This window comes from Hyperolius riggenbachi, chromosome 3, assembly GCF_040937935.1.
Source record: "Hyperolius riggenbachi isolate aHypRig1 chromosome 3, aHypRig1.pri, whole genome shotgun sequence".
Classification (NCBI taxonomy): domain Eukaryota; kingdom Metazoa; phylum Chordata; class Amphibia; order Anura; family Hyperoliidae; genus Hyperolius; species Hyperolius riggenbachi.
In genome coordinates this window covers 13,979,912-14,007,420 of record NC_090648.1, presented here as the reverse complement: position 1 = coordinate 14,007,420, position 27,509 = coordinate 13,979,912, and the positions used below count along the sequence as shown (strand labels likewise).

The 27,509-nt window shown below is 48.0% G+C and overlaps 1 protein-coding gene across 3 annotated transcripts in view; it reads right to left on the bottom strand.

Annotated features, from left to right (window-relative positions):
- Positions 1-27,509, bottom strand: part of NYAP1 (neuronal tyrosine phosphorylated phosphoinositide-3-kinase adaptor 1) — a 218,979-nt gene that overhangs the window by 54,250 nt on the left and 137,220 nt on the right. For all 3 annotated transcript variants that reach the window (XM_068273880.1, XM_068273879.1, XM_068273882.1), the window contains exon 2: positions 15,985-16,914. The gene's annotated coding sequence lies outside the window, so the exon portion shown is untranslated. The remainder of the gene's footprint in view (positions 1-15,984; positions 16,915-27,509) is intronic.

Below are 27,509 nucleotides of genomic sequence, written 5' to 3'. Positions count from 1 at the left end.
GCAGCCAGGCAACTGGTATTGCTTAAAGGGAGATAAATATGGCAGCCTCAATATTATTCTCACCTCGGGTTCCCTTTAAAAGTGCAACGCAAAGACAGAGGGCCCAAGATTTGGTGACCCTTTTCCCAGAAAATTCACATAATTGTGCAGGTTTTCTCAAGAAAATACACGTAATGTGAGCAGATTTTAACAAAAAACACGTCCAATGACCCCAATATGCACAATCGTTATCAGATATGGCTCCAATATGCACAATCGGTAGCAGATATGACCCCAATATGCACAATCGGTAGCAGATATGACCCCAATATGCACAATCGGTAGCAGATATGACCCCAATATGCACAATCGGTAGCAGATATGACCCCAATATGCACAATCGGTAGCAGATATGACCCTAATATGCACAATCGGTAGCAGATATGACCCCAATATGCACAATCGGTAGCAGATATGACCCCAATATGCACAATCCGTAGCAGATATGACCCCAATATGCACAATCGGTAGCAGATATGACCCCAATATGCACAATCGGTAGCAGATATGACCCCAATATGCACAATCGGTAGCAGATATGACTCCAATATGCACAATCCGTAGCAGATATGACCCCAATATGCACAATCGGTAGCAGAAATGACCCCAATATGCACAATCGGTAGCAGAAATGACCCCAATATGCACAATCGGTAGCAGAAATGACCTCAATATGCACAATCGGTAGCAGAAATGACCCCAATATGCACAATCGGTAGCAGAAATGACCCCAATATGCACAATCAGTAGCAGAAATGACCCCAATATGCACAATCGGTAGCAGAAATGACCCCAATATGCACAATCGGTAGCAGAAATGACCCCAATATGCACAATCCGTAGCAGATATGACCCCAATATGCACAATTCGTAGCAGATATGACCCCAATATGCACAATCAGCATCACCTGAAAAAGAAAAGAAAAACCCATTTACTCACCTACAGCCAGAAGACCTTCTTTCCCGACCTCCTGTCCCGAGTCCCGACCTCATTGTGGCGCGCAGCGCCCGCGCGCCCACGATCCTCTTCCTTCCCGACGTCACGACGAGACTTCCTGCCTGCATGCAGAGAGCAGGGCTACGGGAAAATGGCCGCCCGAAGCCATGCACTGCAGACTCGAAGTCTGCAGAACAGGGCTCCGGGCGGCCATCTTACCGTAGCCCTGCCTGCTGCTCCGTGCTGCCGCTGTGTGAACTGACTTGGCGTCTTTTAGACGCCTGAAGTCAGTTCACTCCAGGGGATGCTTTGGGGGTGCTTGGACAATTCTAGGGGGTGCTCGAGCACCCCCTTGCACCCCCCTGGCGCCGCCCCTGCCTGCAAGTAACTTTTGGATCTCAAGGAACCCCTGCATTTATTTTGCAGGAGGCGTGGTCTATAAAAGTAGGTGTGGCTGTTTATGTCACTACCCTGATTACACTGCCCCTCATTATACTGTCTGCTTATCCTAGGGCTTTTTATTAATGTGCTCATTATTATTCTGACCACCAATGTAATGTTTCTTGTTACAGTAATGTAACGATCGGTGTAACACAGAGAGGATCTGATTACCGGTGAACTGCAGTCTCACCAGGAATACAGAATATACCCGATTATTGGTGATCTGCAGTATCACCGATAATCAGATATATCTACTAACCTCTGGACACAAGGGAGAACAAGTGAGTGTTAGATGCAACAGTATACTTTGAGTACTTCACCAGAAGTATGTTCCTTCCTAAGGCCTAGACTCTCCAGGGGGGAGGAGCTAGGCTGAGGGTAGGAAGGACAGAGCGTGAGTGACATCCGAGAGGGAGGGTGTCACTAACAGGTCTGGGAACTGCCTCTAACAGTAAGGCCAGTTCTCGAGGTCGGCAAGCCAGGTCGTAACACACAGACAGATAAGGTACAGAATCAGGATACAAATACAGAGTCTGGGAACGAGCAGAGTTTTGGCAACAGGATATCAGAAATAGCAAGGTACAGAATCAGGATACAAATACAGAGTCCAGGAACGAGCAGAGTCTGGCAACAGGATATCAGAAATAGCAAGGTACAGAATCAGAGTTCAGAGGAATAGTCAGGCAGGCAGAAGGTCATAACAAATAATACAATTCAATGTTCCTAATGCTAAGGTGTGAACGCCTTGATGTCAACACCTTTGGAACCTATGCTAGAACACAGATACAGACAAGGTCTGAGTGCTACCACGTTGTGATCGCAACGGCAGACAACCAGAGAATGTCCAGCACCCAGTATATATAGTAAAGCGCTCTCCAGCTCCTCCCTAAGTGCTGGACCAATGGCAGGTGGTGAAAATGTCAGTTGACCAGCCTGGTCAGCTGACCCTTTTCTGGCTGTCATATAAGCTCTGCCTCTCAGCGCACGCGCGTCCTTCTGAATCTGTGTGGACTAGCAGTCCCAGCCACACCAGACATGTCTTGCAATGCAACCATTGATTCAAGCGTGGGGACCACCGCCCCGCTCTCTAAGCGAGCGGCGGTTTCCCCGCGTCCGGCCGCAATGTCAGCTGCTCTGCCATGCGTGCAATCTGCCGCCTCCAACACGGACTCCACCGCTCTGTCCATGCGGCATGCGGCGGTTTCTCCGCGTTGTGCCGCCATGTTAGACGCGGAAACAGCCGCCTCACTCTGAGCCTTTGCGGCGGCTTTTCCGCGTTTCCTCACAGTGCCTCCCCCCCCCCCCCCCCCCGAGGAGTGGACTCCGGACAGCTCCTACCAGGCTTCTCAGGATGCGACGCATGGAACTCCCTTCTCAATTTGTCCGCATGCATGCGACACTCAGGTACCCATGATCTCTCCTCAACACCATACCCTTTCCAATGAACCAGATATTGTACCGAGTTCTGAACTATGCGAGAGTCTAAAATCTTCTCTACTTCGTACTCAGGTTGGTCATCTATCATCACCGGAGGAGGAGGAGTGGGACCCACATGAACTGCTGGCTTAAGCAGGGACACGTGAAAAGATCTCACGCCGCGCATACAGGCAGGGAGGTCAATGGCATAAGTGACATCGTTGATCTTTCTAGTCACTGGGAATGGACCCACATACCTGGGCCCCAACTTAGCTGAGGGCTGTTTCAAGGTCAAGTGACGTGTGGACACCCAGACTAAATCTCCTGGCAAAAACCTCCACTCCAATGAACGTCTCTTGACCTTTTTGACTTTGAAACGCCTTCTCCAAATTATCTTTCACCATCCACCATATATCTTTAAATGACCTTTGCCAGGCCTCCAGAGCTGGAAACGGAGTGGAGGCGACTGGCAATGGGGAGAATTTAGGCAACTTCCCTGTTCACTACCTGGAATGGACAAAATCCTGAAGAGGAACTTTTTAAATTATTGTGCGCAAATTCTGCGAAGGGTAAAAACTTGACCTAATCATTTTGCGCTTCTGCAACGTAACACCTTAAAAACTGTTCCAATGATTGGTTGACTCTTTCCGTCTGACCATTGGTCTGTGGGTGGTAGCCCAATGAAAATGACAGTTCCATGCCCATTTGGCGACAGAATGCCCTCCAAAATCTGGAAACAAATTGGACTCCCCTATCTGACACGATGTTTTCCGGAATGCCATGCAATCGAAAAACGTGGATGATGAACAAATCGGCTAATTCCTGGGCCGAGGGGAGTCCTTTCAAGGGCACAAAATGGGCCATTTTACTAAAACAGTCGACTACCACCCAAATGACCGACATGCCCTCAGACTTGGGGAGCTCACCCACAAAATCCATGGATAAGTGGGTCCATGGCTCACTCGGGGTGGGCAAGGGCTGCAATCTTCCCACAGATGCCAGTCGGGAGGGCTTACTCCTCGCACATACCACACATTCTCTAACAAACTCTTTGCAATCGGCTGCTAGAGACGGCCACCAAGCGCACCTGGCTACAAGGTCCTGTGTTCTGGAGGCCCCAGGGTGTCCTGCATTCCTGTGTGAATGGAACATCTGCAAAATCTGAAGGCGAAATGGCAGTGGGATGAACATAACCCCTTTGGGCTTCCCCTCCGGTATGTCTTGCTGAAAAGGACCTAAAGTCTCTGTCCAATCTTCCCAAGTCTCAGTTGTAGCTAGTACCAGTTTCTGGGGGACAATGGTCTCTGGGGGGGAGGGCTGTGCTGTCTCTGGCTCAAAGCATCTAGACAGGGCATCTACCTTAATGTTTTTGCTCCCTGGGGGTGTACGTAATTATAAATCTGAATCTCGAAAAGAACAATGACCATCGAGCCTGACGGGGGCGTAATCTTTTGGCTCCCTCGATGTATTCTAAATTTTTGTGGTCAGTGTAAACTGTAATCGTATGTTCTGCTCCTTCCAACCAATGACGCCACTCTTCAAAGGCCAATTTGATGGCCAGGAGCTCCCTGTTGTCTATATCGTAGTTTCTCTCTGCCGGAGAGAACCTACAAGAAAAGTAGGCACATGGGTGTAATCTGCCCTGGAACCCTGACCGCTGGGACAGCACAGCCCCTACCCCGACCTCTGAGGAGTCCACCTCAACAATAAAGGGATAGGAAGTATCAACGTGTCTCAGGATGGGTGCAGAGCAAAACAAATCTTTCAAAGTGCATGCAGAGCTTCTGGAGACCAGTGGGTAGTATCTGCCCCTTTCTTAGTGAGACAGGTGAGGGGTGCAATAACAGTGGAGTACCCCTTTATGAACCTTCTATAGTAATTGGCAAAGCCTAAGAATCTCTGAAGAGATTTTAACCCCACTGGTTGAGGCCATTCCAACACAGCAGAGACCTTGGCAGGATCCATAGACAGGCCCGAGGTGGAAATAATGTACAATAAAAAGGTGACAGATGTTACCTCGAAGATGCATTTCTCCAATTTGGCGTAAAGCATGTTTATTCTCAGTTTATCCAATACAAACTTGACATGTGTCCTGTGCTCGGAGAGGTTGTTAGAAAAGATAAGTATATCATCTAGGTATACCAACACAAACTTGCCTAATACCTCCCTGAATACCTCATTAATCAGTTCCTGAAAGACGGCCGGGGCGTTACACAGCCCGAAGGGCATCACCAGGTACTCGTAATGCCCGTCGGGCGTGTTAAAGGCCGTCTTCCATTCATCGCCCTTTCTAATCCGCACCTGGTTGTATGCACCCCGTAAATCCAATTTTGAAAAGATCTTAGCGTCGGTTATCTGTGTAAACAAGTCATCTATCAAGGGCAAAGGGTAGCGATTTTTTACTCTGATTTTATTCAGGCCCCGGTAATCAATGCAAGGCCGCAGGCCTCTGTCTTTTTTCTTAACAAAAAAGAAACCTGCGCCAGCAGGTGACCGAGAAGGGCGAATGAACCCCTTGGCTAAATTTTCACGAATGTATTCCTGCATGGCCATCTTCTCTGGACCAGACAAATTGTAAAGATGGCCCCCAGGGGGCATACAACCCGATCGGAGATCGATGGGGCAATCAAAGGGGCGATGTGGAGGTAACATATCTGCAGCCTTGGGACAGAACACATCAGAATACTCGGAATATTGTGCTGGTACCCCCTCCAACTGGATCTTGGTCTGGCCCAGTGTCACTCTCCCTAAACACTGCTGGAAACAGTGAGTTGACCAGCTGGTTAACTGACCGGTAGCCTAATTAATCTGTGGAGAGTGTAAGTGCAGCCATGGCATGCCAAGGATGACTGTGGAGGTGGTCATGTGTAACACAAAAAACTGTAGCTTCTCCTTATGTAACACCCCTATAGTGACTTCCACCTCTGGTGTCTGAGATAGCGGATGATCACTTTGCAGGGGGGAGTCATCTACTGCCGTAACCTGAATGGGTGGCTTCACTGGGGTGAACGGGATACCCAATTTCTTAGCAAATTCAAAATCCATAAAATTAGCTGCAGAGCCTGAATCAATAAAAGCCTCAGAAACCTCAGTTTTATCTTCCCATGTGACTGTACAGGAAAGGAGTAACCGTTTATCTTCTAGGGGTAAAAGCCGCGTGCCTAGGGTGCTTCCCCCTACAACTCCTAGGCGATAGTGTTTCCCGGCTTGTTAGGACAATTGCGTACTCTATGACCCCCCTCTGCGCAGTAAAGACACAGCCGCTCAGACATCCTGCGTCTTCGCTCCACTTGGGATAGTTTCGACCGACCAATTTGCATTGGTTCGGGTGGAGCCGAGACAGGAGTAGGTGGAGTTACTGGAGGCGCAGCGTAGGACACCATTCTTACATGACTACTACCCCGGGTCTGTTTCTGATAACGCAGTCTGCGGTTGACTCGAATGGCCGATGAAATGGCCTCATCGACTGTCTTAGGTTCAGGCAGACTTAATATGAGATCTGAAACCTCATCTGACAACCCTGATAAGAAACAATCTAATAGGGCATAGGTGTCCCACCTGGCTGAAACTGACCACCTCCTAAATTCGGCTGCGTAATCTTCGACCGGACCCCTGCCTTGACGCAAGAGCTTGAGCTTCCGCTCAGAGGTCGCGGCAAGGTCTGGGTCGTCGTAAATTACTGCCATGGCTTTAAAAAATTCATCCACAGAAGAGAGGGCCAAATCCCCGGTGGGCAAACTGTACATCCACGTCTGGTGAATCGCCTGATAACAAAGTCTTAATAAACGTGACCCTTTGGGTCATATTTCCAGAAGATCGGGGTCTTAACTCAAAGTACGATAACACTCTACTTTTAGAATTTCGGAAGTCAGATCTGTCACCAGAAAATTTCTCGGGTACAGGCAAACGTATATCAGAGCTAGGAGGGGATCGCACCTCATCCACTGCTGTCTGGAGGGTTTGTAAAGAACCAGACAAGGCTTTAATCATAGTCTTGTGACTACCCAGCACTTGATTGATGTTTTCCACCGAAGTGGCAAGTGCGCCCAGACGGTCAGTGTGTGCGTCCATTTGCATTTTTGGTCTGCCGTTCTGTAACGATCGGTGTAACACAGAGAGGATCTGATTACCGGTGAACTGCAGTCTCACCAGGAATACAGAATATACCCGATTATTGGTGATCTGCAGTATCACCGATAATCAGATATATCTACTAACCTCTGGACACCAGGGAGAACAAGTGAGTGTATAGATGTAACAGTATACTTTGAGTACTTCACCAGAAGTATATTCCTACCTATGGCCTAGACTCTCCAGGAGGGAGGAGCCAGGCTGAAGGTAGGAAGGTCAGAGCGTGAGTGACACCCGAGAGGGAGGGTGTCACTAACAGGTCTGGGAACTGCCTCTAACAGTAAGGCCAGTTCTCGAGGTCGGCAAGCCAGGTCGTAACACACAGACAGATAAGGTACAGAATCAGGATGCAAATACAGAGTCCAGGAACTAGCAGAGTTTGGCAACAGGATATCAGAAATAACACAGTACAGAATCAGGATACAAATACAGAGTCCAGGAACGAGCAGAGTTTGGCAACAGGATATCAGAAATAGCAAGGTACAAGATCAGAGTTCAGAGGAATAGTCAGGCAGGCAGAAGGTCATAACAAATAATACAATTCAATGTTCCTAATGCTAAGGTGTGAACGCCTTGATGTCAACACCTTTGGAACCTATGCTAGAACACAGATACAGACAAGGTCTGAGTGCTACCAAGTTGTGATCGCAACGGCAGACAACCAGAGAATGACCAGCACCCAGTATATATAGCAAAGCGCTCTCCAGCGCCTCCCCTAAGTGCTGGACCAATGGAAGGTGGTGAAAATGTCAGCTGACCAGCCTGGTCAGCTGACCCTTTTCTGGCTGTCATATAAGCTCTGCCTCTCAGCGCACGCGTGTCCTTCTGAATTTGTGTGGACTAGCAGTCCCAGCCACACCAGAAATGTCTTGCAATGCAACCATTGATTCAAGCGTGGGGATTGCCGCCCCGCTCTCTAAGCGAGCGGCGGTTTCCCCGCGTCCGGCCGCAATGTCAGCTGCTCTGCCATGCGTGCAATCTGCCGCCTCCAACGCGGACTCCACCGCTCTGTCCATGCGGCATGCGGCGGTTTCTCCGCGTTGTGCCGCCATGTTAGACGCGGAAACAGCCGCCTCACTCTGAGCCTTTGCGGCGGCTTTTCCGCGTTTCCTCACAAGTAACCCCTATTATAATGTGCTGTGTTACATGTCCCTGATAATGGGGGAAATGCCAGGGAATCCCTGCAGAGTACTCATGGAACCCTGGTTGCACTGATGATCATAATCAGCTAATTACGTTGACGCAAAATTTCGCGTAAATTTTCACACCTATGGCTACACTTCTACGTAATTACGGTTTATGAACTCAGTTGAATTTGTATAGTGATTCGTAATTTTGCCTAAAATTTCGCGTAATTTTTGTGTAATTTCGTGCCGACTTTGGCAGTGAATAGCAAAGCCCGCCCATACATGGTAGTGACACCAAAATGGCTATATATGTTAAGCAGAATAGTGGGTACAAGTCAAAAAAATAATTTTCCAAAAAGACCTTGTAGTTTTTGAGAAAATCGATTTTAAAAATGCAAAGAAAAAATGTTTTTTAAACAAAAAAATTAGTTTAAAGGGAACCAGAGATGAACCTAGACGGGAAAATGTAAAAGAGGTTATACATACCTGGGGCCCATACGCTCGGATCGATCCCAAGCCGCCATCCACCGCTGCCCGCAGCTATAAGAACCGTCTCCCAACGCTGACGTCATCTGAGCCAGGCTACACAGGAGAAGTGCGCCCTCTACGTATCTCTCCATACACTGCTGCAGAGATACCCAAAGAGCGCACCTCTGCTACGCTTAGACTGGCTCCGACTGGCGGCAGAGCGAGGTCCCGGTTCTCCTAGATGCGGGAGCGGTGGATTGCGGCATGGGAGCGATCTGAGCGTATGGGGCTGGAGGAAGCCCCAGGTATGTATAAAATCTTTTTTCTTTTTCATCTATGGTTCCCTTTAAAGAAAACATTTTTCTTTGCATATTTAAAATCGCTTTTCTCAAAAACTACAAGGTCTTTTTGAAAAATTCTTTTTGTGACTTGAACCCAATATCCTTCTATTATATCCTTAACATATGTAGCAATTTTGGTAGCAATAGCAAGTAAGACGGCACAAAATTTCACGAAATTGCATGAAAATTACGCGAAATTATGAAATATTACTGTTACATATGAAATTCATTACGATTTTCCCTGAAATTTCGCATTACGATTACGATACATAAATGCAAATTTCGATGCGAAATTTCTGACCACCACTACCTGGTTGAGAAAGCCTGCATTATTTCATGCAGATACAGTTCAGGGACCTCATTTACATGCCCATACTTCTAGCCATGTGGGAACAGACTGACCATGAGAAAGATCTTTTTCTGATCAGAGAGAGATCTGATGCCAGCTCATACATCGCAAACCAATTCCCAATAGATCCCTATTCCAGCATGAAATATATCATGACATCTATCCGGAATCACCCCGTGCCGCCACCTCCACCTCGTGCCTGGCTGTCTCCCAAGTGTAAGGCCTCTTTCACAGTGCAACGTTAAAGTCGCGCGTTAAAACAACATTTAAAGAGAGTCTGAAGCGAGAATAGATCTCGCTTCAGACCTCATAGCTAGCAGGGGCATGCGTGCCCCTGCTAAAACGCCGCTATAGCGCTGCTTAACGGGGGTCCCTGTCCCCCCAAACCCCCTCCGTGCAGCGGGGGAGCGCTTCCTGGTTGGGGCAGGGCTAACCGCCGCAGCCCTGCCCCATGCGCGTCTGTCAGACGCGTATCTCCGCCTCTCCCCCGCCCCTCTCAGTCTTCCTTCACTGAGAGGGGCGGGGGAGAGGCGGCGATGCGCGTCTGATAGACGCGCTGGGAGGCAGGGCTGCAGCCGTTAGCCCTTGCCTCCAGGAAGGATATCTCCAGCGACCATTTTCCGACCAACATTTGCGGGGGGTGGGTTGGGGGTGAAGGGACCCCCGTTAAGCCGCGGGATAGCGGCGTTTTAGCAGGGGCACACGTGCCCCTGCTATATATAAGACCTGAAGCGAGATTTAGTCTCGCTTCAGTGTCTCTTTAACGCAGAATAACTCACTGCAATAAAAAGTCAATACCCCATTCACAGTGCACACGTTGCGTTGGCGACTAACGCTGCACGTTAAGTGAAAGTGCTGCATGCTCTGCGTTATACACGTTATTAGCTGCGTTGGACTGTTTGCACATGCTCAGTAATGACTTGGAAGCATACTTTTCATTGCCTGTATGCTCTACTGTATGCAACCGTCACAGGGCATTAAGTTGCGTTGCGACTTCTTTGGGGCATTGCGTTGTAATTTGCGTTGCAACTTTAATGTTGCATCAAAACGCAACGTCCTACTGTAAAAGAGACCTTAACCACTTTCCCCTCCACTACAGTATATCTACGTCAGCTGTGGCATCCTCCAAGCCACAGCGACGTAGATATACTGACCTGGCTGCAGCCCTGCTGTGCACAGTCGGGTGCTCTTTAGAGTGCACCCTCCGGCACTGTCAGCTGCAATACTAATTGGTGGAAGGGAACATGTTCCCTTTTGGCCAATTAGTATACCCCCCTCCCATAAATGATCGCTGCAGTAGTGAACTGCAGCGATCCTTCACCTGTCCCCCTCGGCGCACATATAGTTAATAAAAAGGCACAAGCAAGCAGCCACACTCACCTACCTCGTTCCTGCGACTATCCTGAAGGCTGATCCTCCGATCCCTGCTCTGCAGTCAGCCGCATATTGCTGGTAACCCGGGTCCCGGCTTGATGACGTCATCAAGCCGGGACCCGGGTTACCGGCAATATGCGGCTGACTGCAGAGCGGGGATCGGAGGATCAGGCTTCAGGATAGTCGCAGGACCGAGATAGGTGAGTGTGGCTGCTTGCTTGTGCCTTTTTATTAACTATATGTGCACGGAGGGGGCTGCCTGATGGGGGGGGGGGCATCTGGCTATAGTTTCTTGGGGGGAGGGGAGGGGGATATGCAAAGGGGGGTATACATGTTTACTGGGGGGCATCTGAGGAACCAAGGGGAGGGGGGTTTACAAATTTTGCACATCTGGGCACCTGGGGGGGCCCATAACTTAATACTGGGGGCACGTTTGGCTATAATGGGGGGCAGCGCTAATCCTGGGGGTACATCTGGCCATAAAGGGTGTAATCCTGATCTGGGGACACACCTGGCTATAAAGAGGGGCACTATTCCTGGGGGTGCATCTGTCAATCTATTCTGGGGGTGGAAGACATGGGACACATCTGGCTATGCTGGGGGGGGGGGGGGGCTAATATTGGGGACACATCTGGCTATACTGGGGGGGGGGGGTGATACTGGGGACACATCTGGATATCTATACTGGGGCGACTTTAACTGGTGGCACAGTTTTTATGTCAATCGCACTTTTTATTTTTAAACAGAAATTGGTCAAAATTGAGAAATAGTGACATTTTTTTATTTTCCCCCCTTTTTCCCATTAACATGCATAGAGAGGAACATTTTACTTGGGACCAAATACCCCCCAATGAAAGCTTAGTTTTTCTTGAAAAAAAAGATATATAGATCATTTATGTGGCACTAATACAGATTAAGTTATTGGTGATTAAACAGGGACACCGCTAAAGCGTCAAAACTGCTCTGGTCAATAAGGGGAAAACAAGGTCTGGATGCGAAGTGGTTAAATATCTCCCCGCTACTCTCACATAGACCCCTCCCTCTACCGATGGCTGACCCCTAACCCTCCTTCTACCAATACCTAACCCTAACCCTCCCTCTACCTGTGCCTTACCCTTAACACCCCCCTGGTGATTTCTAACCCTTAAACCTTCTCACATATGGTGCCTAACCCCTAAATGCCCCCTGGTGGTGCCTAACCCTTAACCACCCCCTGTTGGTGCCTAACCCTTAACCACCCGCCGTTGGTGCCTAATCCTTAAACAGCCCCCCGGCTGGATTTCAGGCAAGGTCACAAGGCCATGGCCTAGGGCACCAGGAAAGCAAGGGGCGGGCTGTGGGCAGCAGGGTGGCAGTAACAGTTAGCCTGCCGAACATTCATCCTGCTGCACAGAGTTGCACCTAGCGGTGGGCGGCTACCAACAGCTGGATCTGGCAATCGGGAGATGAAGAGGCAGGGAATGTGCACAAGTTTCCTTCACACTCAGGTGCAGGTCATTATGTTCTTGGGTCAGAACTCATGCATGCCCAGTTCACACGTGCTCGTGCACGACCACAGGCGCTTCCTGCAGAGAGGATTTAGACTGCCCTGCCAGTTATAAATGAAAACAAACTAAGGGAACAGGAGAGACTCTGAAGGCAACAAACAGCCGGAGGAGTATCTGAAGTGAGTGCTTTTACACAGTTTATACAGTATGTCATTTAATTTTGTTATCTTCGTTTCAGATTGGTTTAGCTCATAGTAGTACCAATAAACACAAGAGTCACTGTTCTGTGGACAGGAATGTCTTGTTGGCGACGATGGTGAGAAGAGAATGGCAAGATCTGTTGGAGTTGACAGGAAGGCTACAATAACTCAGACAGCCACCATGGGGAGCTGACAAGCATCTCTAAATGTACAATGACCCACACCACATCGGGTTCTGCTCCTGTCAACCAAGAGCACAAAAGCCAAGGATGCCATGCGGTGGGCACAGGGGCACCAAAACTGGACAGCTGAAGACTGGAAGAGCCTAGCCTGGTTTGATGAAACTGGATTGTTTTTTGCTGAGGCTTTAGGTGGTGGGGTCAGAATTGGATTACAACAGTGTAAACCCATGGATCCAATCTGCCTGGTGTCAGCAGGCCATGTTGATGGTGGTTTGTGCTGAATGTGCTGCCAACCAATCTGAAGAAGTTGTGAAATGCAATTATGCCAACATGGTGCAGAGTCTCTACATCTCCACACCTAGGGGAATCCATGGTAGAAATAACTGGGGTAACTTTAAGCCAGAAAGAGCTCCTTCCTAGTTCAGGTATCAGGGGCGTAGGAATAGACCCTGCAGCCCCTGCAGTTGCAGGGGGGCCCCTAGCAAGTCAGGGGCCCGGAGGAGGAAAGGCTGTCACCACCGGCGTACCTACCGGGGATGCGACTCTCTCAGCTGCAGGGGGGCCCTGCCGCCCGGGGCTGCTCTGGGGCCCGCTCACTGTGCGTGGGGGGAGCGCTGCTCTGAACCCCCCAGCAAGGTGCTCAACTGGCCGCAGCGTCTAATAGACGCTGCGCCAGTTCATTCCCCGCAGCTCCGCTCCAGCAGCCTGCATAGTCTCCGGCAGGCAGAGCAGGGCTACGGCAAGATGGCCGCCGAAGAAGCCCTACACTGGAGACTATTTGTGTCTCTAGTACAGGGCTTCGGCAGCCATCTTGCCGTAGCCCTGCACTCTGCCTGTCAGCGCGGGAGATGTGCTGCAGGAGGACTCGGGGAGCTGCGAGCCAGATGCCGGGAGAGGAGAAGACTTCTGTCAGGTCAGGTAAGTGAATTGTTTTTTTTTCACAGGTGCATTTTTTTTTTCTAGTGTCTGCTGCCCACATTGTAATTTTCTGGTCACTGCTGCCCACATTGTGATTTTCTGGTGTCTGCTGCCCACATTGCGATTTTCTGGTCACTGCTGCCCACATTGCGATTTTCTGGTGTCTGCTGCCCACATTATGATTTTCTGGTGTCTGCTGCCCACATTACGATTTTCAGGTGTCTGCTGCCCACATTGCGATTTTCTGGTCACTGCTGCCCACATTACGATTTTCAGGTGTCTGCTGCCCACATTACGATTTTCAGGTGTCTGCTGCCCACATTATGATTTTCTGGTGTCTGCTGCCCACATTATGATTTTCTGGTGTCTGCTGCCCACATTACGATTTTCAGGTGTCTGCTGCCCACATTGCGATTTTCTGGTCACTGCTGCCCACATTACGATTTTCAGGTGTCTGCTGCCCACATTACGATTTTCAGGTGTCTGCTGCCCACATTACGATTTTCAGGTGTCTGCTGCCCACATTACGATTTTCAGGTGTCTGCTGCCCACATTATGATTTTCTGGTGTCTGCTGCCCACATTGCGATTTTCTGGTGTCTGCTGCCCACATTACGATTTTCAGGTGTCTGCTGCCCACATTGCGATTTTCAGGTGTCTGCTGCCCACATTACGATTTTCTGGTCACTGCTGCCCACATTGCGATTTTCTGGTCACTGCTGCCCACATTGCAATTTTCAGGTGTCTTCTGCCCTCATTACGATTTTCAGGGTCTGCTGCCCACATTACGATTTTCAGGTGTCTGCTGCCCACATTGCGATTTTCAGGTGTCTGCTGCCCACATTGCGATTTTCTGGTGTCTGCTGCCCACATTACGATTTTCTGGTGTATGCTGCCCACATTAGGATTTTCTGGTGACTGCTGCCCACATTGCGATTTTCTGGTGACTGCTGCCCACATAAGGATTTTCTGGTGACTGCTGCCCACATAAGGATTTTCTGGTGACTGCTGCCCACATTAGGATTTTCTGGTGTCTGCTGCCCACATTACGACATTCTGGTGACTGACTGCTGCCCACATTAGGATTTTCTGGTGACTGCTGCCCACATTACGATATTCTGGTGACTGCTGCCCACATTAGGATTTTCTGGTGACTGATGCCCACATTGCAATTTTCTGGTGACTGCTGCCCACATTACGATATTCTGGTGACTGCTGCCCACATTAGGATTTTCTGGTGACTGATGCCCACATTGCAATTTTCTGGTGACTGCTGCCCACATGGCGATTTTCTGGTGACTGCTGCCCACATTGCGATTTTCTGGCCCACATTACGATTTTCTGGTGAACACTGCCAACGTTACGATTGTCTGGTGAATGCTGTCCACGTTACGATTTTCTGGTGAACGCTGCCCACATTACGATTTTCTGGCCCACATTACGATTTTCTGGTGAACACTGCCCAAGTTACGATTGTCTGGTGAATGCTGTCCATGTTACAATTTTCTGGTGAACTCTGCCCACATTACGATTTTCTGGTGAATGCTGCCCACGTTACAATTTTCTGGTGACTGCTGCTCACGTTACTATTTTCTGGTGACTGGTGCTGCCCACTTTACAATTAATTTACAGTGAAACGCTGCCCCATTACGATTATTTGGCACCTATGGGGGGGGGGGCCCATCCAAATATTCGCAGGGGGGCCCAGTGATTTCTAGTTACGCCCCTGTCAGGTATAGCATTGCTAACAAAGTACTTTTTATTATCTTTGTTCAAATAGAGCGCTACGTTGGTTGTAGATCTAGGTCGATGGAGAGGCTATGAAGGCACCAGCTTCTGGGCGCAGAGCCTAAAGGGCACAACTATGCCTTCCCGAAAGCCTCCACCCCTCGCCCGGCCATATGCAGAGTGGTGCGGAGCAGAAAGTGAGGGACAACTCACCTGTCAGCCCCGTCAGAAACTTCAGCATGTCTTCTCCAATCTCCATTTGGCAAAAGTTTAGTGTTTCCTCTCTGATGCCCTCTAGTTGCACCTCTCATTATTGCACTACTGGAGGAGTCAAAGAGGAGACCCTGAACTGTGCGACGTGGAGAAGCCATGCAGACAGGTGAGTTGTATCTGCGCCTTCCGCTCCTCACTGCTCTGCAAATGGGATGGTACCTAATCCTGCAGGGCACATCTGGCTATCTATACTTGGAGGGAAGCTACCTAATACTGGGGGCACATCTGGCCACATATACCGGGGAAGGGGGGACCTACCAATTACTGGAGGCATGTGTGGCTACCTGTGGTGGGGGGGTCTACCTAATACTTTGGGCGTGTGTGGCTACCTATACCGGAGAAGAGACCTACCTAATACTATGGGCACATTTATACTTGATATACTGGGCAGAGATGTTCCTAATACTCGAGGCGCATTTGCTACCTATATTGGTGCAATACTGGAGCAGCACAATTCGGGGGGCGCACTTTGGAATCTCTGCCGCTATTGCTGGAGGATCTTGTTGATAGTCTTGTTGATAGTGGTGAAACAGAATTATACACATAACATTCACAGATAAATCCTTGGACTTACCTTGAGGAGTCTCACACTGGAAAGTTCATCCCACAGCCATCTCACTGGACACCACATCTGCATAAAGTGACCTCAGCCAACCAGCCCAAATTGACTCAGTCTGATAGCTGGCGACGTCACAAATGAAATCCCATGCCTCTCATCGGGACCCTCCCAGGTCTCCAAGAAGGAAAGACTGAATCAGACTGCAAGAGTTTTCCATCAAAGACCTTTCAGTACACAGTACTACAACCTACTTCTGTGCAGGACTATCCCCCAAAGAAACCCCCGGGGCTCAGGTGTAGGTGGACATGCTGAATTTGACTTTGGTTGTCCAGTCTTTATAGAGGCCACTGTAGCCTTCCTGGGAAAAAAAACGTGTAGTCATCTGGAACCCATTCTTGCGGAAGCTCTTTCAAGTCTTTTTCTAAAAAGGAAAATATTGTGAAGGTACTTTCTAAACTAGCTGGAAGATAGTCCTTCAGCTTCGAAAAGTAGAAGACATTTCCAAAACAGCTGTTTGCTTGGGAAGAAGAAACGAGGCTGATCCGTAACAGACCAAGAAGACAGTCGATCTGACCAGTTCTTTAATATAATGTTAAGAAAGATTTTCTATTGGACTTTTGTACCACCACAAGTAAGACTGGCCAGAGGAGAAGGCCAGCTACATTGTGTTGTAAGAAAAGGAAGATCTTTTGTTATAATGCCATGACAGGTTGCATTTACATCCGTAGCTCAGCTGGTGAATGCTCAGTAGGAAGGTCATGTAGATCATTCCAATGGGAATTAGAACACATAATCTTCTTGTAGATCATGCCTCCCGTCTTGGCGTCCCATTGTAAGGTCTTCACAAAAGGACGGTGACCTGTCTACTGACATTGCGTCGTCTGGGTCACATTGAGATGGGATTCCGAGATGAAGAGGATGGAAGACACCTTCAAAAGCAGGACTCTAGAAGAAGACAACACAAATTGGCTATAAACACTGAGAATATTCAACCTACATGATATATATGGGATCAATGATGAGTGTGGGGAGACCAGAATACTGTATACATACTTAAGGTGGACCTGAACTCTGGCACAAGACAGAAGGAAACATAGAGAAATCCACCCTGTATGTATTTAGATATGTGACTAATCACAACTGTAATTTGATCTCTCAGCTGTGTCAGCTCAGAATCTTACAGAGTCGGGGAGGGAAGGGACTCAGGCAAGGAGCGGCGCTATAGAGAAGGCGGGGGAGCGGCAGTGAGTGGCAGCCTGAATGCCAAACAGCCGACTAGCGAGAATCTGTGTGTTGCTAGCCTGGCAGTGTTTATAAGGGGGATAGCAGAGCGTGAGGGGGGGGGGGGGGGGGCTGGAGGCAAAGTAAATAAACGATAAACCTGGGATACTTAAAAGTCATTTTTAGGAGTAGGAGGATAAATATAATTGTTTTTCTCATTAGTTTATTGTCACCTCGGGTCTACTTTAAGTTTCTTCTTCAGGCACGATGCAGAACTGGATGAGAACGGTGCAATGCTATCTCTGATCCAGTTCTGTATCATGCCTGAAGAAGGAACCTAAAGTTCTGAAAGCTTGCAAGGAAATCTTGCACAGTTAGTCATTAAAGATTAAACTTACCTTCTATTTTACTTCTCTTTGGTCTTTCCATCATAATCCCATATTTCGATTGATGCCAATATTTTGCAATGAAGGGAGATTGATATTGGACAAAATATGTCAATCATAGTTGTGACATATTCTAAAAAACCGACCGAGATATGAATTTCTCTGGTATAAAAGGAGGTAAACCTCCCGAGTTTGATATGGAGGAATTCAAGAGAACATGCTGAATCAGAGACTGTTGTCATATTCATGGTCTCATGCATTGCCAGAGAATAACAGAATTACAACGATTCCACGTATTTCCTATCTCTGCCTTCCCTAATAAGGTAGGTGGATCTGGTTTACAATCCACCCAGCTCTCGGAACGATCTCCACCCCAGGAGAGAGGGGATTAAAGGTCTGACGCACAGACTGTTCTTGGTCCTTTTCAAGCTTACTCCACCCTGGATCCATCCATCCCGGATCACTCTGCGGACCCCTGTGACCTGGCCCAATCTCATGAATATTATAAATGCAAATGTTTGGATGTTTGTTACTCAATCACACAACAATGGCTGAACAGATTTGAATGAAATTTGGCACACACATAGTACATTACCTGGAATAAAGTATAGGATACTTTATATTCCCATAACCAAAAAGTGGGCGGAGACAAATACAAATTTTACTAGGAAAATGTAAACTGCAGCCATTCTTACACTATTAATGACAAGGTTCTCAAACTTTGCACAGTTGGTCGTTGGGTGACTGGGATTAGTATTCAGTAAAGTGGGTGGAGCCTACCAAAGCCAATCAAAATTCACCTATTGATTTTCAAGGGGAATAGTGCATTGCTGCCATTCTTGCACTGTTAATGGCACAAGCCTTAAACCTGGTACAGTTGGTCATTGGGTGACTGGGGTTCAAATTCAGAAAAGGGGGTGGAGCCACAAACAGCAAATCATATTTGTTTCATTTCAATGCAAATTATTGATACCAAAGACCGCAAAGCTCACAAACTTGGTCATTGAGTATTTGTGTGTTAGGGTTAGAAAAAGTGGGTGGAGCCAACACCAGCCAAATACATCCCCGGGCAACGCCGGGTCATCAGCTAGTAGTATTGTATAAAAATAATTGATTAAAATTGTTTCAGTCTTTTGGGTTTGTTCTGAATATGCTCTGCAAAGAGTCCTGCCTCTCGGAGAGAACGTTACCACCATTGTTTTATTAATATGTTGTACATCTAGTTAGGTAGCTGAAATAACCCTTTTTCCTGCAGGTTTAGCTAGAATTAGCATTGCGTCTTCTCATGCTAATGAGAAGTGGTGGCAGCTTACCCAATCTCTGAAGGAGATCGTAGATTGTATCGATTGTACATAAATCCAATCAAAATTGTATGGTGTGTGGATTTACCAACCAATCCAACGGTTACTTTGTCTACAATACTGAATGCCTTCAGAAGACGCACCTTTGAGTTGGGCACAGGGTGAGCCGAATGGCGGATCATTCTGCTGCCATTCAAATTCCCGGCAGTGTTAAAGTGTAACTGTCGGGCATAAAATAAAAAATCAATTCTTTATTTTTATCTGGTAAACAAGTAATACGGATGCTAGCCAGGCAATCCAAAAGTTAAAAATCACACTTACATTTCTTGTGCATAAAAGATCATTCCCCAGTTTCCCTGGCTCTTATTTGGTACATCTGCCACACAAAGGAAGTTGCAGGGCATGCTGGGTTTTCTTTTTTTCTTCTTTACTTCCCATCAGAATTAACTAATGCATCCTGATTGGCTGAAGCCTCTTTCCCTCCTGTTTTCCCCTCCCACACCTCTGTTCCTCTCTGATTGGCCAATATTTCTCATGCTGAGACAATGCAGAGCTGAGTGGGAGTGTCTGAATACTGGGAAGAGGGGCGGGCAATGATACACAGACAGTAAGGGAGGAAATAATATCAGGATTGGATTGGCTTCAAGATAGACACAGTTAAAATGGAAAATCCTAAGAAGGATTTTATCTTTGTTTAGTATAGAAAAATCACTAAAGTCCATAAACATGGACAGTGAAATACATATATATATATGTATACAAGTATATATGTACTTATATATGTGTTTTTTTCTGAGATAGTATGGCTGACAGCTCCACTTTAACCACTTCAGCCTTCAGTGTCGTTTCACCTCATGCATCCGAGCAACTTTCACCTCCCATTCATTCGCCAATAACTTTATCACTACTTATCACAATGAATTGATCTATAGCTTGTTTTTTCTGCCACCATTTAGACTTTCTTTGGGTGGTACATTTTGCTAAGAATTATTTTATTATAAATCCATTTTAACAGGAAGATTAAGAAAAAAATTGAAAAAATTCCTTATTTCTCAGTTTTCGTCCATTATAGTTTTAAAATAATACATGCTACCGTAATTAAAACCCATGTATTTTATTTTCCAATTTGTCCCGCAGGGCCTTGATCGCGACATGAATATAAAAGCTTTTCTATAGCTTGCAACAAATGCATTCATCCTGCTGGCCTATAGATGTCTGGCCTTACCAGCCATACTGTTTTTAGGTGCTATGATGCATACGTTTGTACGGATACCCGCTCGCCTCCAGCATAAAAGGGTAACCAGGGTAACCACGTCTGATGAAATCCAATAGGATGAAACGCGTCACGTGCTCCAGTGACGCCGAATAGGTGGGCAGTGCCGTGTCCTCCCCGTGCCTCTGTGCGCTTCATCTCGCCTTGATCACGGCTAAGTAGCCGACAGCGCGCTTTTCAAAGCTCCATCTCCCCGCAATCAATGAGGCAATACATGGCGGGTCTCCAGCCTGCTTCGGAGGGGTCTAAGCACAGCGCTGTGCGAGGTCACGTGAGTTTGCTGAAACAAGCTGTCACCCGAGACAGGGGTGTAACTAGAAATCACTGGGCCCCCCTGCAAAACTTCGGATGGGGCCCCCTTCCGCTAGCAGAACAGCGCTGTACACAAGTCCCTGCTGAACACTGAATAGGGACTGTCTGCAAAACTTTGTATGATTATTTATCAGTGGCTGAGCAGCTACAGTCATTAGAACAATTGTGCAGAGAGCAGAAAGTTTTTTCTCTCCTTTCCCTTAGTTGTCAGCCTCTCAGGATGGGGCCTCCTGTGGTTTCTGGGCCCCCCTGTGACTGCATCCCTTGCAGGGTCTATTGTTACGCCCCTGACCCGAGATGCCGCTGTTATTGAAAGTTTGAGAGGTTTGACACTATACTATGTGGCTGTAATGCGCACGTTTATACATCACTGTATAGAGGCGTGCTTGTAACTGCACACGGGAAGATACACTTCCTCCCTTATCTGGCTGTCATTTGATCTGTGGATTACTAAGTGGGCCTGAAGACACATATTATTCAGCGCTGGACTTAGGAGTGCACTCCAGGACTGCAATTACTTTATACATGTTACAGGTTTACATTTAGCTAACCACAGTGGTTTTATGGGTGGGAATGTTATTGTGTCATTGGTTTTTTGTACGCAGATATGATGAATAAATTATGCTATATTTAATTGATGCTCTAGGCTCCCTTATGTTTTGTAATAGTGGTTTTCAATCTTTAGGGTGAGACGAGCTCAATGAATTGAATTGGTTGATATCCTGTAAGTTTTCTTGTTAGTACTTTTTTTTTAATAGCCTAGATATTACCTTTAAAGAGAACCCGAGGCGGATTTGTTAAATCTTAATTAGACACAGAGGCATGTTCTGTGCACAATGACACGCCCCTGTGTCGTTATTGTGCTGCCGCCAGTCCCCCTGGGCTCTGCTGCCCCGCCCTGAAAAATAGCGCCAGGCTAACGACAATCTGCTTGCCGCTAGCCTTCTGTTTACCTGGCATGTGTCAATCACCGTGCTCCTCCCCTCGCCTCCGCCATTGTATGGCTCCCGCCTCCGTAAGCTTCCTCCAATCGGAAGCTAAACCACGACCCAGGATGTACTTCCAGGTCGTGGCTTAGCTTCCGATTGGAGGTATATTATCAAGGCGGGGAGCGAGAGGACAGAGGCGGGAGCCATGCAATGGTGGAGGTGAGGGGAGGAGCACGGCGATTGACACATGCCAGGTAAACAGAAGGCTAGCGGCAAGCAGAGTGTCCCTAGCATGGCGCTATTTTTCAGGGCGGGGCAGCAGAGCCCAGGGGGACTGGCGGCAGCACCATAACGACACAGGGGAGTGTCATTGTGACAGAACATGCCTCTGTATCCTATTAAGATTTAGCAAGTCCGCCTCGGGTTCTCTTTAACAATGCTCAGATGGTAAAAGCACAGATATCCAAACAACTAAGAGTGGAACTACAGAAAACATTACAGGTGAAACGTGATAAATTAGAACATCGTGCAAAAGTCTGTTTATTTCAGCAATTCAACTTAAAAGGTGACAATAATCTATGGAATAGGAACCCTTTGCAGGTGTTCGGGAGGAAATAGCTGATTAGAGGCTGACACTTTGAGCCGAGAATATTGAACATCCTCACAATATTCTAATGGTCTGAGATCAGTGGGACAACAATAGGGTCTGTAGCCCCTGCACCCAATTGGGGTTGGGGGGGGGGAGGGGTCGCAGCATGAGAGGAAAGCGAGCATGGCCACACATCGGTGGGGAGGGGGGACCTCGGGCTCTCCCCTCAGCGCTCCCCTCCAGCATCAATCATGAGCAGCAGGCAGGAACACAAGCGGCGGGCAACGCCGGGGTTCCTTGCTCTAAGTGTCTGATGCGACTTCCTATTTAAACAGGAAGTAGCATGAGGCACTTAGAGCTCGGACCTCTGCGGTGGATGGAGGTATGTGTTCCTGCCTGCCACTTGTGTTCCCGTCTGCCCATGATAGATGCTGGAGGGGAAAGCCCGAGGTGAGGGGGGGGGGGGGGGTACATGCTGTGACGCCTCCTGCCCCCCAAAACTGAGATTTGGGGGTTCTCATAAGCTGTAAACCATAATCATCAGAATTATAACAAATAAAGGCTTGGAATATCTCGCTTTGCATGTAATGAGTCTATTTCATATATTAGTTTCACCTTTTGAAAGGAAAACCAGAGACGATGAAAAAAAATAAATCATACATACCTGGGGCTTCCTCCACCCCCTTCAGGCTGATCTCTCCTCCGCTGTCCTCCTCTGCTGCATGGCTCCTCCACTAGGCTGCCCGTAACTCCTGCAGTTGGGGGGGGGGGGGGAATTGCGCATGCCCAGCCTCGCTGTGCACGTGAACCCTATCACACTCCTGTCACGGGGAGTGTTCTGCACCTGCGCCATACTGCTGCGCACGTGCAGAATGCTCCTGGCCACGGGAATGCGACAAGGGAGGGCGTACCGCCGCACTGTGCCTGTGCTGATTGCATCTGACTGTCGGATTTACCGGGCAGCCTAGCAAAAGAACCCAGGCGGCCTGGACAGCGAGGGGGCGATCAACGTGAAAGGGACTGAAGGAAGCCCCAGGCATGTGTCATTTCTTTTGAATTACTGAAATAAAGGGAATTTTGCACGATATTTATTACTTATTTTTTGAATTTCACCTGTAAAGGCCCATACTCACTAAGCGATTTTTGTGAGCGATGAAAGACATCATTTATCGAAAATGGCAGTGCAGATATAAACAGCCTGCTGGCGACACGCTGCGTTGGGGGAAACAGTATAGCAACAGAGGCTGGGCATTATATGCAGACCCAGCCTCTGTGTGCTAATAGGGATCTTACAACCCACCTCGGGTTCTCTTTAAGGCACAGAAAACTTCCATACCTGCTATGTTATTTCTCCCACTGTTCACCGGCATCATTTTTAGGTTATTCTAAGTTATAATGAGATGCCATAATCTAGAGTGACCAGAAGTCCCGGATTGCCCGGGACGCGTCCCGGATTCGGGGTCCGCTGTCCCAGGCTTAATGAGGTCCCGGGAAACGTCCCGCTTTCAGCAGCGGGACGTCCCGGCCTCGGGACTCTGGCCACTCTATCCTTATGAACTGGCAGCGGCGTCTATAGACGCCGTGCCAGTTCATTGCCCGCAGCCCCGCTCCAGCCTCCTCTTCCGGTGTCTGTTCCGACACCGGCAGGCGAGCAGGGCTACGGCAAGATGGCTGCCGGAGCCCTGTACTGGAGACTATTTGTCTCCAGTACAGGGCTTCGGGCGCCATCTTGCCGTAGCCCTGCTCCGCCAGGCTGTCAGCGCGGGAGACTTCAGGAGGAAGGTGGTCCCGGGAGCAGCGCACCAGAGGCCGAAGACTTCTGCCAGGTGAGTAAATGCTTTCTTTTCTGGTGAAATGTTTGCCCGCATTGCGTTTGTTTTCTGGGGAAATGTTTGCCCACATTGCGTTTCTTTTCTAGTGAAATGTTTGCCCGCATTGCGTTTCTTTTCTGGTGAAATGTTTGCCCGCATTGCGTTTCTTTTCTGGGGAAATGTTTGCCCGCATTGCGTTTCTTTTCTGGGGAAATGTTTCCCCGCATTGCGTTTCTTTTCTGGGGAAATGTTTGCCCGCATTGCGTTTCTTTTCTGGGGAAATGTTTGCCCGCATTGTGTTTCTTTTCTGGGGAAATGTTTGCCCGCATTGCGTTTCTTTTCTAGTGAAATGTTTGCCTGCATTGCGTTTTTTTTCCAGGTGAAATGTTTGCCCACATTGCGTTTCTTTTCCAGGTGAAATGTTTGCCCACATTGCGTTTCTTTTCTAGTGAAATGTTTGCCCGCATTGCGTTTAATTCTGGTGAAATGTTTGCCCGCATTGCGTTTCTTTTCTGGTGAAATGTTTGCCCGCATTGCATTTTTTTTCTGGTGAAATGTTTGCCCGCATTGCGTTTCTTTTCTGGTGAAAGGTTTGCCCGCATTGCGTTTCTTTTCTGGTGAAATGTTTGCCCGCATTGCGTTTCTTTTCTGGTGAAATGTTTGCCCGCATTGCGTTTCTTTTCTGGTGAAATGTTTGCCCGCATTGCGTTTCTTTTCTGGTGAAATGTTTGCCCGCATTGCGTTTCTTTTCTGGTGAAATGTTTGCCCGCATTGCGTTTCTTCTCTGGTGAAATGTTTGCCCGCATTGCGTTTCTTTTCCAGGTGAAATGTTTGCCCGCATTGCGTTTCTTTTCTGGTGAAATGTTTGCCCGCATTGCGTTTCATTTCTGGTGAAATGTTTGCCCGCATTGCGTTTCTTTTTTGGTGAAATGTTTGCCCGCATTGCGTTTCTTTTCTGGTGAAATGTTTGCCCGCATTGCGTTTCTTCTCTGGTGAAATGTTTGCCCGCATTGCGTTTCTTTTCCAGGTGAAATGTTTGCCCGCATTGCGTTTCTTTTCTGGTGAAATGTTTGCCCGCATTGCGTTTCATTTCTGGTGAAATGTTTGCCCGCATTGCGTTTCTTTTCTGGTGAAATGTTTGCCCGCATTGCGTTTCTTTTCTGGTGAAATGTTTGCCCGCATTGCGTTTCTTTTCTGGTGAAATGTTTGCCCGCAGTGCGTTTACTTTCTGGTGAAATGTTTGCCCGCATTGCGTTTATTTTCTGGTGAAATGTTTGCCCACATTGCGTTAATTTTCTGGTGAAATGTTTGCCCGCATTGCATTTATTTTATACTGACATGTTGCCCATTGCGTTTATTTTCTGGTGTCTGGGGTAACTGTTACTGCATTTATTATTTAATGGTCATAGATGGCTAGGTTTGCTGCTTTGAGGTTACGGTATACTATTAGCATCACACAGTTTCTGCACACCCATGATGCAAAGTCTCGATTGTCCACATCATGGCGTAAACACTGCTATCTTATGCCTCGCTGTTACATCATTACGTTAGCTCCGCCCATACAATGTCATGGCCACGCCCATTTTTTGCCGCGGCGCAGCCCCCCCCAGTCTTCGTCGCTGCACGCTCATCAGTCCTCCCCACTTTTCGCCCCCCCCCTCACACCCCCCCTCCCCGTGACCCGTCCCAGGTTGGACCCACAAAAATATGGTCACTCTTACTGAAGGAGAGAGCAGAGTCCAGATTAACGTCAAGGCAGCGGGCCTGGGAGGTAAGGTGGAGGGAAGTGCTGTTGATCGTGACGTGAATACCCGCCTCTGTCCCTGCTGCCCCTCCTTCTAGCGCTGATTCCCCCTCCTGGGGCAATTATACTAGCTATACTGAGGGCAACTATACTACCTACACAGGGGGCAACTAAACTACCTACACTGGGGGCAACTAAACTACCTACACTGGAGGCAACTATACTAGCTACACTGGGAGCAACTATACTAGCTACACTGGGGGCAACTATACTACTTACACTGGGGGAAACTATGCTACTTACACTGAGGGCAACTATACTGCTTACACTGGGGACAACTATACTACTTACACTGGGGGCAACTATGCTAGCTACACTGGGGGCAACTATACTTCTTACACTGTGGGCAACTATGCTAGCTACACTGGGGGCAACTATACTACTTACACTGGGGGCAACTAAACTACTTACACTGGGGGAAACGATACTAGCTACACTGGGAGCAACAATGCTACTTACACTGGGGGCAACTATACTAGCTATACTGGGGCAACTATGCTAGCTACACTGGGGGCAACTATACTACTTACACTGGGGGCAACTAAACTACTTACACTGGGAGCAACTATACTAGCTATACTGGGGCAACTAAACTACCTACACTGGGGGCAACTATACTAGCTATACTGGGGGCAACTATACTACCTACACTGGGGGCAACTATACTAGCTATACTGGGGGCAACTATACTAGCTATACTGGGGGCATCTATACTAGCTATACTGGGGCAACTAAACTACCTACACTGGGGGCAACTATACTAGCTATACTGGGGCAACTATATTACCTACACTGGGAGCAACTATGCTAGCTACACTGGGAGAAACTATGCTACTTACACTGGGGGCAACTATACTACTTACACTGGGAGCAACTATGCTACTTACACTGGGAGCAACTATACTAGCTACACTGGGAGCAACTATACTAGCTACACTGGGAGCAACTATACTAGCTACACTGGGGGCAGCTATACTAGCTATACTGGGGCAACTAAACTACCTACACTATGGGCAACTATACTAGCTACACTGGGGGCAACTATACTAGCTATTCTGGGGCAACTATATTACCTACACTGGGGGCAACTATACTAGCTATACTGGGGCAACTATACTACCTACACTGGGGGCAACTATACTAGCTATACTGGGGCAACTATACTACCTACACTGGGGGCAACTATACTAGCTACACTGGGGGCAACTATACTAGCTATACTGGGGCAACTATACTACCTACACTGGGGACAACTATACTACCTACACTGGGGGCAACTATACTAGCTATACTGGGGCAACTATACTACCTACACTGGAAGCAACTATACTACTTACACTGGGGCAACTATGCTAACTACACTGGGGGCAACGATACTAGCTACACTGGGGCCAACTATACTAGCTATACTGGGGCAACTATACTAGCTATACTGGGGGCAACTATACTGGGGGCAACTATACTAGCTATACTGGGGCAACTATACTACCTACACTGGGGCAACTATACTAGCTATACTGGGGGCAACTATACTAGCTATACTGGAGCAACTATACTAGCTATACTGGCAGCAACTATACTAGCTATACTGGGGCAACTATACTAGCTACACTGGGGGCAACTATACTAGCTATACTGGGGGCAACTATACTAGCTATACTGGGGGCAACTATACTACCTACACTGGGGCAACTATACTAGCTATACTGGGGGCAACTATACTAGCTATACTGGAGCAACTATACTAGCTATACTGGGAGCAACTATACTAGCTATACTGGGGCAACTATACTAGCTATACTGGGGGCAACTATACTAGCTATACTGGGGGCAACTATACTAGCTATACTGGGGGCAATTATACTAGCTATACTGGGGGCATCTATACTAGCTATACTGGGGCAACTAAACTAC